A 17,095-nucleotide genomic window follows, 5' to 3' on the forward strand; every position below is an offset into this window, starting at 1 on the left:
TTGGGCTGTTAGATCTTCATCTCATTATCAAACCCGATTTCACCTCGCAATCGTTTTTCCTGGGCAATGACGGGTGGGATCGTATCGCGTGCTCATTGGCTGGGTGGACTATGCCCGTGTCTGGGAGGGATTTCAGCCCCCTCCCCCGGCGTGCCGCGCTCGAGCTACAGAACATGGTCAAACCCTAGCTGCAAACCCTTCTCATCCTGAGCTCATGTCCCTACCACGTCTCTTCCCGCTCCCTCCATGCCTCTCCCATGCCGCCACCTCCCCTTCTCCCCACTCATCGCCTCCATCCTACCCTCGACACCCTCATCTCCGTCCTCTCTCGCGGGAGGTAGGGACATGCAGAGGGTAAGCAACTTCCCTGGCGACAGCAACTGGGCTCCATGAGCTCGCACAGGTGGCAGAAGGACAAACAGCGGCGGTCAAACCTTCGTTGCCTTGATCCCAGGCTCAACTTCCTCGCGCTCCAACCGGCTAGAGGTTGCCCCCTCTGTTGGTTGTCCTGGTTCTGATCTGATCTGCGAGTCTAGACCTTGATAGCGCTACTCAACCATGCAGGTACGTCTCTCTTGAAGGAAATATGCCCTAGAGGCAATAATAAAGTTGTTATTTATATTTCCTTATATCAAGCTAAATGTTTATTATTCATGCTAGAATTGTATTAACCAGAAACTTAGTACATGTGTGAATACATAGACAAACAGAGTGTCACTAGTATGCCTCTACTTGACTAGCTCGTTGAATCAATGATGGCTATGTTTGCTGACCATAGACATGAGTTGTCATTTGATTAACGGGATCACATCATTAGAGAATGATGTGATTGACTTGACCCATCCGTTAGCTTAGCATGATGATCGTTTAGTTTGTTGCTATTGCTTTCTCCATAACTTGTACATTTTCCTATGACTATGAGATCATGCAACTCCCGAATACCAGAGGAACACTTAGTGTGCTATCAAACGTCACAACGTAACTAGGTGACTATAAAGATGCTCTACAGGTGTCTCTGATGGTGTTTGTTGAGTTGGCATAGATCGAGATTAGGATTTTTCACTCCTAGCATCGGAGAGGTATCTCTGGGCCCTCTCGGTAATACACATCACTATAAGCCTTGCAAGCAATGTGACAATTGAGTTAGTTGAGGGATGATGCATTATGGAATGAGTAAAGAGACTTGCCGGTAACAAGATTGAACTAGGTATTGAGATACCGACGATCGAATCTCGGGCAAGTAACATACCGATGACAAAGGGAACAACGTATGTTGTTATGCGGTTTGACCGATAAAGATATTCGTAGAATATGTGGGAGCCAATATGAACATCCAGGTTCCGCTATTGGTTATTGACCAGAGATGTGTCTTGGTCATGTCTACATAGTTCTCGAACCCATAGGGTCCGCACGCTTAACGTTCGGTAACGATCGGTATTATGAGTTTATGTGTTTTGATGTACCGAAGGTAGTTCAGAGTCTCGGATATGATCACGAACATGACGAGGAGTCTCGAAATGGTCGAGACATAAAGATTGATATATTGGACGACTATATTCGGACACCGGAAGTGTTCCGGGTGATTTCGGAGAAAACCTAAGTGCCGGAGGGTTACCGGAACCCCCGGGGAAAGATTGGGCCTACATGGGCCATAGGGAAGAGGGGAGGCAGCCCACAAGGGGCAGCCGCGCCCCCTTCCTATAGGGAGTCCGAATTGGACTAGGGAGGGGGGCGCCCCCCCCCCCCTTTCCTTCTCCTCTTCATCTCCTTTCCCTCTTTCCCCTTCTCCTAGTAGGACTAGGAAAGGAGGAATCCTACTCCTGCTAGGAGGAGGATTCCTACTCCCTTGGCGCGCCCCTAGGGCCGGCCGGCCTCCCCCCTTGCTTCTTTATATACAGGGGCAGGGGCACCCTAGGGCACACAAGTTGATTACTTTTAGCCGTGTGCGATGCCCCCCTCCACCATAATCCACCTCGGTCATATCGTCGTAGTGCTTAGGCGAAGCCCTGCGCCAGTAGCTTCATCATCACCATCATCACGCCGTCATGCTGACAAAGCTCTCCCTCGACACTCAGCTGGATCAAGAGTTCGTGGGACGTTACCGAGCTGAACGTGTGCAGATCGTGGAGGTGCCGTACTTTCGGTGCTAGGATCGGTTGGATCGTGAAGACGTTCGACTACATCAACCGCGTTGTCATAACGCTTCCGCTTACAGTCTATGAGGATACGTGGACAACACTCTTAACTCTCGTTGCTATGCATCACCTAGATAGATCTTGCATGTGCGTAGGATTTTTTTTTGAAATTACTGCGTTCCCCAACAGTGGTATTTGAGCCAGGTCTATGCGTAGATGTTATATGCACGAGTAGAACACAAAGGAGTTGTGGGCGTGGGTATATACATATTTCTTGCCATCACTAGTTGATTCATGATTCATCGGTATTGTTGGATGAAGCGGCTCAGACCGACATTACGCGTACGCTTACACGAGACTGAATCTACCGACGTGCTTCGCACACAGGTGGCTGGTGGGTGTCAGTTTCTCCAACTTTAGTTGAATCGGATTCAATGAACAGGGTTCTTTCTGAAGATCAAAAAGCAATCACTATACCGCGTTGTGCTTTTTGATGCGTAGGTAAGAACGGTTCTTGCTCAGCTCGTAGCAGCCACGTAAAACTTGCAACAACAAAGTAGAGGACGTCTAACTTGTTTTTGCAGGGCATGTTATGATGTGATATGGTCAAGACATGATGCTAAATTTTATTGTATGAGATGATCATGTTTTGTAACAGAATTATCGGCAACTAGCAGGAGCCATATGGTTGTCACTTTATTGTATGAAATGCAATCGCCATGTAATTGCTTTACTTTATTACTAAGCGGTAGCGATAGTTGTAGTAGCAATAGTTGGCGAGACAACAACGATGCTTCCATGGAGATCAAGGTGTCAAGCCGATGACGATGGTGATCATGACGGTGCTTTGGAGATGGAGATCAAAGGCACAAGATGATCATGACGGTGCATCGGCCGAGGATGCGCTACTCCTCCGATGAGTATGTGTGCGCTGCCTCGACATCGACGCCATCACCCATCCCCACCTCCGCTCGTGCCGCCCTTCGGGATCCCCATTGGATGGCTGCGATGCAGGAGGAGTTTGATGCCCTACAGCGCAACCGCACATGGCAGCTTGTTCCGCGACCCCTCCATGCTAACATCATCTCTGGCAAGTGGGTGTTTCGCCACAAGACTCGCTCGGACGGTTCTCTTGAGCGCTACAAGGCTCGATGGGTGGTTCGTGGCTTTCGGCAGCGCGCGGGCGTGGACTTCACTAACACCTTCGCCCCGGTTGTGAAACCGGGCACGATCCGCGCCGTCCTTCAGCTGGCCGTCTCTCGCGTCTGGCCTGCGCATCAGTTGGACGTTTCCAATGCCTTCTTGTACGGTCATCTCGCCGAGCAGGTGTTCTGTGAGCAGCCTACTGGTTTTGTCGACGCCGAGCACCCCGACTTTGTGTGCTTGCTCTCCTGCTCTCTTTACGGGTTGAAGCAGGCGTCTCGGGCTTGGTACCAGTGTATCGCAGCCTTCCTGCAGTCTCTGGGCTTTCGGTCCACTCGCTCCGATGGCTCACTCTTTGTGTATCATCAGGGAGCTAACACTGCATATCAGGTGCTCTACGTCGATGACATCATCCTCACGTCGTCCGCCCCCGATCTCCTTCAGCGGCTCACTGCTCGTCTTCGTGATGAGTTCGCCCTCAAGGACATGGGGCCCCTGCACTACTTTCTCGGCATCGAGGTGATCCGCCGGGCTGACGGCTTCTTTCTGCATCGGCAGAAGTACGCCCACGAGCTCCTTGAGCGTGCCAGTATGCTTAATTGCAAGCCGGCGCCCACTCCCGTCGACACGAAGGCGAAGGTCTCTGCTTTGGAGGGGTCTCTCACGTCCGATGGAGCGTTTTATAGCTCTATCGCCGGTGCTTTACAGTACTTGACGCTGACTCGTCCCGACCTGCAGTACGCTGTTCAGTAGGTGTGCCTTGATACGTCTCCAACGTATCTATAATTTTTGATTGCTCCATGCTATATTATCTACTGTTTTGGAATATATTGGGCTTTATTTTCCACTTTTATATTATTTTTGGGACTAACCTATTAACCGGAGGCCCAGCCCAGAACTGTTGTTTTTTTTTGCCTATTTCAGTGTTTCGAAGAAACGGAATATCAAACGGAGTCCAAACAGAATAAAATCTTCGGGAACGTGATTTTCTCACCGAACGTGATCCAGGAGACTTGGACCCTGCTCCAAGGAACAAAAGAGGCAGTCACGAGGGTGGGGGCGCGCCCCCTGCCTCGTGGGCCCCTCGTTGCTCCTCCGGCGTACTTATTCCTCCTATTTATACACATGTACCCCCAACGATAAGAACAGGAGCCAAAAACCTAATTCCACCGCCGCAACTTTCTGTATCCACGAGATCCCATCTTCGGGCCTATTCTGGAGCTCCGCCGGAAGAGGGCCGTCATCCTAGCCCCTCGGATGAAGTGTGAGTAGTTTACCTCAGACCTTCGGGTCCATAGTTAGTAGCTAGATGGCTTCTTCTCTCTCTTTGAATCTCAATACAAAGTTCTCCCCCTCTCTTGTGGAGATCTATTCGATGTAATCTTCTTTTTGCGGTGTGTTTGTTGAGACCGATGAATTGTGGGTTTATGATCAAGTCTATCTATGAATAATATTTGAATCTTCTCTGAATTCTTTTATGTATGATTGGTTATCTTTGCAAGTCTCTTCGAATTATCCGTTTGGTTTGGCCAACTAGATTGGTAGTTCTTGCCATGGGAGAAGTGCTTAGCTTTGGGTTCGATCTTGCGGTGTCCTTACCCAGTAACAAAAGGGGCAGCAAGGCATGTATTGTATCATTGCCACCGAGGATAACAAGATGGGGTTTATTTCATATTGGATGAATTTATCTCTCTACATCATGTCATCTGGCTTAAGGCGTTACTCTGTTTTTAACTTAATACTCTAGATGCATGCTGGATAGCGGTCGATGAGTAGAGTAATAGTAGTAGATGCAGAATCGTTTCGATCTACTTGTCACCAACGTGATGCCTATATACATGATCATACCTAGATATTCTCATAACTATGCTCAATTCTGTCAATTGCTCAACAGTAATTTGTTCACCCATCGTAGAATACTTATGCTCTTGAGAGAAGCCACTAGTGAAACCTATGGCCCCAGGTCTATTCTCATCATATTAATCTCCATCACTTTAATCTTCCTTTGCTTTTTACTTTGCCTTTACTTTTTACTTTGCATCTTTATACCAAAAATACAAAAAATATTATATCTATCAGATCTCACTCTCGTAAGTGACCGTGAAGGGATTGACAACCCTTAATCGCATTGGTTGTGAGTAGCTATCGCTTTGTGCAGGTACGAGGGACTTGAGCGTGGGCTCCTACTGGATTGATACATTGGTTCTCAAAAACTGAGGGAAATACTTACGCTACTCTGCTGCATCATCCCTTCCTCTTCGGGGAAAACCAACGCAAGCTCAAGACGTAGCATGCCTCCATATGCACGCCCCGCGGGACTCTCACTGGACTCTAGTGAAGGGTATTCTCCGTTACATACGCGGCACCATGTCCTTGGGACTCACCCTGACGGCCTCCGCCTCCACCGACCTCGTGGCCTACTCGGATGCTGACTGGGCTGGCTGCCCCGACACGCGACGCTCTACGTCAGGCTACTGCGTCTACCTTGGGCCCTCGTTGATATCTTGGTCATCGAAGCGGCAGCCCACGGTCTCCCGCTCCAGCGCCGAGGCAGAGTATCGCGCAGTGGCTAATGCTGTGGCCGAGTGCTCTTGGATACTCAGCTGCTCCAGGAGTTGCTCTGTGATGTTCATAAGGCCACTCTTGTCTACTGCGATAACGTCAGCGTGGTCTACCTCTCCGCCAATCCGGTGCACCATCGATAGACGAAGCATATTGAGCTCGATATTCACTTCATGCGCGAGCAGGTTGCCCTTGGCCGTGTTCGGGTTCTCCACGTGCCGACGACGCAATAGTTTGCTGATGTGATGACTAAGGGATTGCCTACTCCCGTTGAGGGAGTCCTAGATTAGGGGGCGTTCGGGTAGCCGGACTATACCTTCAGCCGGACTACAGGACTATGAAGATACAAGATTGAAGACTTCGTCCCGTGTCCGGATGGGACTTTCCTTGGCGTGGAAGGCAAGCTTGGCGATGCGGATATTCAAGATCTCCTACCATTGTAACCGACTTTGTGTAACCCTAACCCTCTCCGGTGTCTATATAAACCGGAGGGTTTTAGTCCATAGGACAACTTCATCATACAACAATCATACCATAGGCTAGCTTCTAGGGTTTAGCCTCCTTGATCTCGTGGTAGATCTACTCTTGTACTACCCATATCATCAATATTAATCAAGCAGGACGTAGGGTTTTACCTCCATCAAGAGGGCCCGAACCTGGGTAAAACATCGTGTTCCTTGCCTCCTGTTACCATCCGGCCTAGACGCACAGTTCGGGACCCCCTACCCGAGATCCGCCGGTTTTGACACTGACATTGGTGCTTTCATTGAGAGTTCCTCTGTGTCGTCGCTTTTAGGCCTGATGGCTCCTTTGATCATCAACAACGATGCAGTCCAGGGTGAGACTTTTCTCCCCGGACAGATCTTCGTCTTCGGCAGCTTCACACTGCGGGGCAATTCGCTTGGCCACCTTGAGCAGATCGAAAGCTACGCCCCTGGCCATTAGGTCAGGTTTGGAAGCCTAAACTACACGGCTGAGATCCGCGGGGACTTGATCTTCGACGGATTCGAGCCACAGCCAAGCGCGTCGCACTGTCTCGATGGGCATGATATAGCTCTGCCGCCGAACAGCGCCTTGGAGGCCGCACACGCATCGGTTCCGACCATTGATTCGGAGCCTACTGCGCCGATCAAGGATCAGCAGTTGGACGCTGCCTCAGGGGCTGCGATCTCAGAGGCGATCGAGCCGAACTCCAGCCCCGCACTCCGCATGGCCCGTGACCCCGAGGAGCCGGATTCCTCTCCGGACTCCGAGCCCCCCGCGCCCCTGCCGATCGAATCCGATTGGGCGCCGATAATGGAGTTCACCGCCGCGGACATCTTTCAGCACTCGCCCTTCGGCGACATCCTGAATTCTCTAAAGTCTCTCTCTTTATCAGGAGAGCCCTGGCTGGACTACGGTCAGCAAGGTTGGGATACGGACGATGAAGAAATTCAAAACCCACCACCACCCACTTCGTAGCCATTGTCGACGACTTAACATATATGCTTGACTTCGACTCCGAAGACATCGACGGCATGGACGACGATGCAGGAGACGAACAAGAACCAGCACCTGTAGGGCGCTGGAAGGCCACCTCGTCATATGACATATATATGGTGGACACTCCAAAGGATGGAGATGGCGATGGAACAGCGGGGGACGATAACTCTAAGAAACAGCACAAGCGCCGGTGTCAGCGGCGCCGCTCTAAATCCCGCCAAAGCAAGAACGGTGATTCCAGCACAGGAGATAATACTACTCCGGATAGCGCCGAAGAACACCCCCTCCAGCAAGATTCAGCATAGGAGGACAGAGAAGCCAGCCCTCACGATAGGGCGGCGGACCAAGAGGTTGAGGACGATAATTATACGCCTCCCTCCGAAGACGAGGCAAGCCTCGACGACGACGACGAGTTCGTCATACCAGAGGATCTCGCCGAACAAGAGCGTTTTAAACGCAGGCTTATGGCCACGGCAAGCAGTCTCAAGAAAAAGCAGCAACAGCTTAGAACTGATCAGGATTTGCTAGCTGACAGAGGGACTGAAGTCCTTGCGGCCGAAGAGTATGAACTCGAACGCCCCTCCAAGAGTTACCCAAAGCGCAGGCTGCTGCCACGACTAGAGGAGGAAGCACCTACATCACCAGCGCATGACATGGCCGACCGGCCACCTCGTGGCCGCCACAGAGAGGCCTCTTGGCCCTCCACTCAAGCCATGCCCCGACGCCGCGTCAAGCATACTAAGGCACGGGAAAATGCGCCCGACCTGCACGACATACTGGAGGACAAGGTAAGGCAAACAAGATCGATCTACGGATTGCGCAGGCGCCCCACGGCACGTGACGGTGATCGTCACTCCGGATGCAATAAATCTGGCCGGGCCGAACTCAACAGACAAAGCTCCTTCGAGCTGCGTCGTGATATAGCCCAATACAGAGGCGCTGCACACCCACTATGCTTCACAGATGAAGTAATGGATCATAAAATCCCTGAGGGCTTCAAACCCGTAAACATCGAATCGTACGATGGCACAACAGATCCTGCGGTATGGATCGAGGATTATCTCCTTCATATCCACATGGCCCGCGGTGATGATCTACACGCCATCAAATACCTCCCACTCAAACTTAAGGGACCGGCCCGGCATTGGCTTAACAGCTTGCCAGCAGACTCAATCGGTTCTTGGGAGGACCTGGAAGCCGCATTCCTTGACAACTTCCAGGGCACTTATGTGCGACCACCGGACGCCGATGACCTAAGCCACATAATTCAGTAGCCAGAGGAATCGGCCAGGCAATTCTGGACACGGTTCCTAACAAAGAAAAACCAGATAGTCGACTGTCCGGACGCAGAGGCCTTAGCGGCCTTCAAGCATAATATCCGTGACGAGTGGCTTGCACGGCACCTGGGACAGGAAAAGCCGAAGTCTGTGGCAGCCCTCACGACACTCATGACCCGCTTTTGTGCGGGAGAAGACAGCTGGCTAGCTCGCAGCAACAACTTAACCAAGAACCCTGGTAATCCGAATACCAAGGACAAAAGTGACAGGTCGCGTCGGAACAAACAAAAGCGCCGCGTTAACAGCGACAGCAATGAGGATGCGGCAGTTAATGCCGGATTCCGAGGCTACAAATCCGGTCAACAGAAAAAGCCATTCAAAAGAAATACTCAGGGCCCGTCCAGTTTGGACTGAATACTCGACCGCTTGTGACAGATACATGGCACCCCCGAAAAGCCAACCAATCACACCAACAGGGATTGTTGGGTGTTCAAGCAGGCAGGCAAGTTAAGAGCCGAAAACAAAGACAAGGGGCTGTATAGCGACAACGAGGAGGAGCCCAGGCCGCCGAACAATGGTGGACAGAAGGGATTTCCCCCGCAAGTGCGGACGGTGAACATGATATACGCAACCCACATCCCCAAGAGGGAGCGGAAGCGTGTGTTACGGGACGTATATGCGATGGAGCCAGTCGGCCCAAAGTTCAACCCATGGTCCTCCTGCCCGATCACCTTTGATCGATGGGACCACCCCACTAGCATCCGTCACGGCGGCTTCACCGCATTGGTTCTAGACCCAATCATTGACGGATTTCATCTCACAAGAGTCCTCATGGACGGCGGTAGCAGCCTGAACCTGCTTTACCAGGATACAGTGCGAAAAATGGGCATAGATCCCTCGAGGATCAAGCCCACCAAAATGACCTTTAAAGGCGTCATACCAGGTGTAGAAGCCAACTGTACAGGCTCAGTCACACTGAAAGTGGTCTTCGGATCTCCGGATAACTTCCGAAGCGAGGAGTTAATCTTCGACATAGTCCCGTTCCGTAGTGGCTATCACGCACTGCTCGGGCGAACCGCATTCGCAAAATTCAACGCGGTACCGCACTATGCATACCTCAAGCTCAAGATGCCAGGCCCTAGAGGAGTAATCACGGTCAATGGGAACACTGAACGCTCCCTCCGAAGGGAGGAGCACACGGTAGCGCTCGTAGCAGAAGTACAAAGCAGCCTCTCTAGGCAGTTCTCCAGTTCGGCCTTCAAAAAGCCGGACACTATCAAGCGCGCCCGGAGTACCCTACAACAAGACCTTCTGGCACGTTCTGAGCTAGCGTAGCAATGCGGCCCCAACCCTAGCCTTCGCGATATAGCGAAACCAGTGCTTCGCGTACAAAACTACGCTCTTGAAATACCATGGGCACAGGGGAAGGGGCACTATCACGGCACGCCCGAAATACGGCTTAAACCGCACCAGGGGCTGCCGGATTCCTTTTTTTCTCTTACTCTCAGGACTCCATACTTCGGATGACCCGTTCGGCAATTCAACTGCCGCACAAATGATGCAAGATCCAGGAAAGCAGACAAGCCACGCCGCATTATGGAACTCCCAGGTGGTCTCTATTGCGAGCAGTATACCTGTTTTTTAATACAATTTCGCGGCCTGCCCCTGGCAAGGACATGTTAAATAGTCCACTTTCTTTTGCTTATCGCACTATTTGTATCGTTCCGCTTTCATAGCAGCCTTTCTATAAACAATGCATAGCTTTTTGTCTATTTTTTGCATTATCCTCTTTTATATATATATATATATATATATATATATATGTTTATTAATAACATGTTGCATCCGTACACTGTGGTACGGCAAAAATACGCCAGGGGATTCAATACCCATCAATATGGCGTGAGAAGTCCGTACACTTTCACAAGTGCGGCACCCCGAACTTATAGCACTATATGCATCGGCTCCGAATCATGATTTGGGTCAATAGTTGGGTTTGCCCGGCTCCTATGTTTTGGTGCCTTACGTTCTGCTATATCGGCTAAGGTAGCACTAGGAGAACTACTACGATTGTGCCCCAGTTGAGCTGGGCTGAGCACCTCAGTAGAGAAAGCTAAAACTGACTGTCATGATGAGGCGAGAGACCGGTCGCTGTTCGAGAGGTTTTTCGAGTCCTTAAAGACTTATGCCGCTTTGAGCGAGGAACCGGCTTTGTCCGGCCAAGGCGTGGATAGCGCCCCGAACTCGGTCTTCCGAATACTAGGGGCTTCGCCGAAATTTAAAATTATAGAGTTCTATGGCTAAGTGAGAGTGTTCAAGCATTATAGTCCGATTGCCTTGTTCGTTGTGCTGAGCGCCTCCCTCGACGGACCCAATCATGGGAAAAAGAGCGCTCAGGTTTATCCCGAACACCCCAGCACTAGTGGCATGGGAGCAGAAGCCGACGACTGGCCATCTCTCATTTTTTTTGATAAACGGCCGCACAGAAAGTAATATTTTAAATTCAACAAGCATTGCTTAGCGCATATGAACAAGTTTTCAGCGCACAGGATAACACGAGCGAGTTCATTCAAAAATTACATCCTTGGTACATTCATCCGCCATAAGGCGGGCACCAGCCAGAACATCCTTGTAATAGTTCTCGGGCTTGCGATGCTCCTTCCCCGGCGGCGGCCCGTCCCTCACAAGCTTCTCACCGTCCAGCTTACCCCAGTGCACCTTTGCACGGGAAAGGGCCCTACGGGCACCTTTGATGCAGACGAAGCGCTTGATGACCTCGAGCCTTGGACAAGCCTCCACCAGCCGCCGCACCAGTCCGAAGTAGCTCCCAGGAAGGGCCTCTCTAGGCCACAGCCGAACTATGAAGCCCTTCAGGGCTTGTTCGGCCGCCTTGTGGAGCTCGACCAGCTGTTTCAGCTGGTCTCTCAAGGGCACAGGGTGTCCGGCCTCAGCGTACTGAGACCAGAACACCTTCTCCGTTGAGCTGCCTTCCTCAGCTCAGTAGAATGCGGCGGCATCGGATACGCTGCGGGGAAGATCTGCGAATGCCCCTGGAGAGCTCCGGATTCGGGTAAGTAACAAGTAGTTTACTTTTATATGTATGCTTTGCATAGAGAATGCCTTACCCGCCGCTATCTTTTTCACCGCATCCAATTCCTGGAGGGCCTTCTGGGCTTCGGCCTTGGCAGATTTGGCAGTTTTAAGGGCCGCAGCAAGCTCGGACGCTCGCGTCTTCGAGTCGAGCTCCAAACTCTCATGTTTTTTCATGAGAGCCTGAAGCTCTTGCTGCACCTCGCCGACCTGCGCCTCAAATTTCTCCTGCTCGGTGCGCTCCGTGGCCACTTTCTTCTCGGCCTCAGACAGCGCCTGCTTGAGGGTCGCCACCTCAGTTGTGGCCCCTACAATAAGCAGTGTACTCCTGTCATTTTTTGCAATTGCGTCTTCTTATAGGCATTTTTTCTATAAGGTATCTCTTACCTTCTTTCTCCTCGAGCTGCCGTTTGGCAAGGCCGAGCTCTTGCTCGGTCCGCTCGAGGCCCTGCTTCAGGGCACCCACCTCCGCAGTCAGTGCGGCGGTGGCCAGCAGCGAAGCCTGCATACGTATATTGACTCCTTTTTAGTTAGACTCCTGCGATATTTAATAGATCCTCTATTCGGCTTTTCTTTCCGAACGCCAAACAGAGCATCAGGGGCTACTATCTTTGTGGTAATATTTTTACATATTTTTTACTTACCTTGAAGCCTGTTAGAAGGCTAGCACAAGCTTCAGTCAGTCCGCTTTTGGCGGACCGAACCTTCTGGACCACCGTACTCATGATGGTACGGTGCTCCTCGTCGATGGAGGCGCCCTTAAGCACCTCCAGCAGATTGTCCGACGCCTCCGGTTGGACGGAGGACGCCGGCTCAATAGGCTTGCTCCTCTTGGCAGGAGTTCGCCTGCCGCGGTCCGGAACCGTTGATGATTCCGGCGCGGTGTCCGGCTTAAAGCCGGACTTGGAGCCCTAGGGGGTCTGGTCCCCTTTACTCCTGGAGTCCAGGAGGTTGCCTCGCGGTTCCTCCTGGACCACCTCCTCTTGCCCCAGAGCTTGTCGCGACGCCACTTCGGCGTCATCCGCAGCACAGGGGGAGGCAGCGGGCGGAACTGAATTCACGTCCGATGAATCCAGGGAGCCGCTCGACGACTCGTCGAGCCCGTCCTTGGGCGGGCTCCATGATTATATTCGACATTAGGGAAAGCTGCGCAACAAAAGGAATATCATGAGTTACTCTGGTATCCGAACACTTACGATTTCACCGGACGCTTGGCCCTGTCCAGCCACTCCTCTTCGTCCTCGTCGGCGTCGGGGGCGTAGTCCGGCGGAGGGGTTTTCCTCTTCTTGGACCCTTCGGCCTCCCCTACTGGGGCGGCCTTCCTCTTCTTTCCTGCCCCCGCTGGAGGGGGAGAGGTCTCTTCTTCCTCCTCCTCGTCTTCATCGAAGGAGTTCATCTCGGACTCGTCGGACGACGAGTCTGACACCACCATATGCCGGGAACTCTTTCGAGTCCCCGTGGCCTTCTTCTTCTTGGCCTTCTTCTCCGGCACCACATAAGGTGCCGGAACCAGCAGCTTCACTAGGAGAGCAGGGGCTGGGTCTTCGGGCAAGGGAGCCGGATAGTTAATCAGTCCGGACTTCGCCTGGCAATCCTGTCAAAGGTGAGGGAGTTTAGATCCCGCATAGAGTCAAACTATGAAGAAAACTTAACATCCTGTAAAAGATGAAAATATTTTACCTCGCCAGCAGGACGCTGGGAGCTGAATCCGCGGTCTTCGGAGGCGGATGTGGGAGCCTCGGCGCCTTTGGTTAGCCCCCTCCAGACATCTTCGTACGTCATGTCGAAGAGCCTGCTCAGAGTTCGGTGCTGCGCCGGGTTGAACTCCCATAAATTGAAGTCCCGTTCTTGACACGGAAGGATCCGGCGGGCGAGCATGACCTGGACTACGTTGACAAGCTTGAGCTGCTTGTTCACCAGGGACTGGATGCATTTTTGCAGTCCGGTCACCTCTTCTTCGTCGCCCCACGACAAGCCCGTCTCCTTCCAGGACGTGAGCCGCGTAGGGGGTCCGGATCGGAATTCAGGGGCTACGATCCACTTCGGATCGTGTGGCTCGGTGATGTAAAACCACCCTGACTGCCACCCCTTCAAGGTCTCCACAAAGGAGCCCTCAGGCCATAGGACGTTGGCTATTTTGCCCGCCATGGCACCTCCGCACTCCGCCTGGTTGCCGCGCACCACCTTTGGCTTGACGTTGAAGGTCTTGAGCCAGAGGCCGAAATGGGGACGGATGTAGAGGAAAGCCTCACACACGACGATAAACGCCGAGATATTGAGGATGAAGTTCGGGGCCAGATCGTGGAAATCTAGGCCATAGTAGAACATGAGCCCGCGGACAAATGGGTGGAGAGGAAAACCCAGTCCGCGGAGGAAGTGGGGAAGAAATACTACCCTCTCATGGGGCCTTGGGGTGGGGAGAAGCTGCCCCTCCTTAGGAAGCCGGTGCGCGATGTCTTTGGACAGGTATCCGGCCTTCCTTAGCTTTTTGACATGGCCCTCCGTGACGGAGGAGACCATCCACTTGCCTCCCGCTCCAGACATTGTTGGAGAAGGTTGAGGTAGGAAGTGCGGGCTTGGGCGCTGGAGCTCGGGTGCGCAGAAGATGGATAGGCAAAGGAGGAAGAAGGCGTAGGTAAAAAGGTGGATCCTTATCCCCTTATATGGGCGGATGCGACTATGCGTCCCCACCAGCATAGTAAAACTCGCTTGCCTCTCAAGCGCCGTGATAAATGGCGCGGTTGGGTTACCCACGTCCGTATTGATGAGAATCCCGTAAATGGGGGACACGATCTCTGCTTTGACAAGACGTGCCAAGGAAACCGCCTCGCAAAACACGCTGAGGTGGAAAAGTGAAAACGATTCGAATAAAGGCTTGGCCGTAGTGTGATGTCACGCTGCGGAATACGTCGGCAGATTAGATTTGTGTTAATATTATTCTCTCTGTGGCAATACGTGGAAACTTATTTTGCAGAGCCGGACACTACTCTTGGTGTTTACAAACTTTTATGAAGAATTTGGAGGAGGAACCCGCCTTACAATGCCGAAGACAATCTACGCGCCGGACTCGTCGTCATTGAAGTCTGGTTCAGGGGCTACTGAGGGAGTCCTGGATTAGGGGGTGTTCGGGTAGCCGGACTATACCTTCAGCCGGACTCCGGAACTATGAAGATACAAGATTGAAGACTTCGTCCCGTGTCCGGATGGGACTTTCCTTGGCGTGGAAGGCAAGCTTGGCGATGCGGATATTCAAGATCTCCTACCATTGTAACTGACTTTGTGTAACCCTAACCCTCTCCGGTGTCTATATAAACCGGAGGGTTTCAGTCCGTAGGACAACTTCATCATACAACAATCATATCATAAGCTAGCTTCTAGGGTTTAGCCTCCTTGATCTCGTGGTAGATCTACTCTTGTACTACTCATATCATCAATATTAATCAAGCAGGACATAGGGTTTTACCTCCATCAAGAGGGCCCGAACCTGGGTAAAACATCGTGTTCCTTGCCTCCTGTTACCATCCGGCCTAGATGCACAGTTCGGGATCCCTACCCGAGATCCGCCGATTTTGACACCGACACCCGTCTTCTAGGAGTTTCGGTCCAGTCTCTGTGTTTCCAGTGACGCTTTGACTGTCGGGGGTGTTAAGTATATATTTTGTATTGCACGTGTATTGGAGTTGTGGCCCACCTCCTAGTTTTGTATAGTTGAGGTAGAGGTCTTCCCTTGTAATATATATATACTTGCACCAGCACCCTATCAATACATTATCATTGTATTGCAAATCATCTCTCCACAAGACCCATCTAGATGTGTGACACGTGGCGGCGACAATCTCAAAGCATCCGCTTCCCTCTTGCCATCAATTCTTAATTCCAATCACTCATTCCCGATTCCAAAACGACTTTTAGTACTTCATCATGCTAGGTACTCCCTCCGTCCGGAAATACTTGTCATCAAAATGAATAAAAGAGGATGTATCTAGATGTATTTTAGTTTTAGATACATCTTTTTTTATCCATTTTGATGACGACTATTTTCGGACGGAGGAATACGTCTCATTAGGATTCTGTTGTTCTCTTGCGTCAATGGCGGCCGCACCGAAGGGCCTTGATGGCATGGCCGAACAACATGACACAACGAAGACCTCTCGTCCATGGCCTCGCCTAAGGAGCTCGGCGTCACCGGACGGCTCGTCCATGGCAGATGCATGTCTCATTGCCGGCCGAGCGGAATCAACGCTCATAGCGGCACGCCATGATGTCAGTCGCGGACGGCCCAACAAACTGCTCGTAGACGGCAGCCAGGCGCCAAGACGTATCGAACTGCTCCTTGCCGGTGCACTCACACGTTGCCGTACGTCGTCACGGCGAGAGAGACTGCTCGCCAATGGCCACCGTACGCCATGATTGCTGACTGGCCGGACTCCACGATCATGCCGCCGCGCACCAAGATGCCGTGAGTAGGCATGCATGGAAGTACTGGAATTGATCAACCAAACTAGAACATGACTATTTACATGCATATTGTATGCTGGCATGCATCTCTTGTTCACCATGCACGGCCCGTGAACGTGCTGTTTGCCGAGCCAACAATGTGGCGTGGATCCGCCATACACGAGCCGTCCGACAAACCGGTGGGTGACGAGCTCCTTCAGGGCTTGTTCGGTTAATCCTCCTCCCAAAAGGATTGGAGGGGATTGGCAAGGATTGTGATGTATTTTGATTTATAAGAGGTTTAAATCCACATGCAACCGAACAAGGCCTCAGGGAGGCCATGGATGAGAGGTCGTCGCTGCATCGTGTTGTTTCGGCCGCCGTCGTCAAGGCCCTTCGGTGTGGCCGCCATTGACGCAAACGAGAATAACAGAACCCTAATCAGAAGTACCTGTTAGAGCAGAGCATCATGACACCGGCGACGGCTCGAGGACTGATATACCGCGCAAAGAGGGGCGAGAGTGGGTTGGAGAGCGTCATTCTCGGGCTAGTTCTTTGTTCTTTCTTGCGGGTGATTCTCGGGCTAGTTCTTGGTGGTTAATGCTGCAAAGCCTTTAATTTCCTCCAAAAGGAAATTTGAAGGTTAATTAAACAATTTGCTAATGAGGCAACGGGACCATTCCGTAGTATGTACTGCCTAAACCGCGTGTGTTCTTGCGATTGTTCCACGGATCATAGATTTCTTCTTCCATGTAAAAGAAGACATTGTCAAGTACGTACAAATAAATATATCTCGAGAAGTCTATGCTAAGATTCCAGGGATGCGTAATACTGACGTACATTGACTGGTCGCTGCTATGTGGAGATTATGGGGTCTGCATGAGCAACAAAATTTGAAGAGCTCCCCGCAAAATAAACTAAACAAATTTTTTTTTTGAAGAGCGTTAATGCAAGTATAAAGGCAAATAT

Source organism: Triticum urartu, chromosome 7A, assembly GCF_056163025.1.
Source record: "Triticum urartu cultivar PI428250 chromosome 7A, HENAU_Tu73, whole genome shotgun sequence".
Classification (NCBI taxonomy): domain Eukaryota; kingdom Viridiplantae; phylum Streptophyta; class Magnoliopsida; order Poales; family Poaceae; genus Triticum; species Triticum urartu.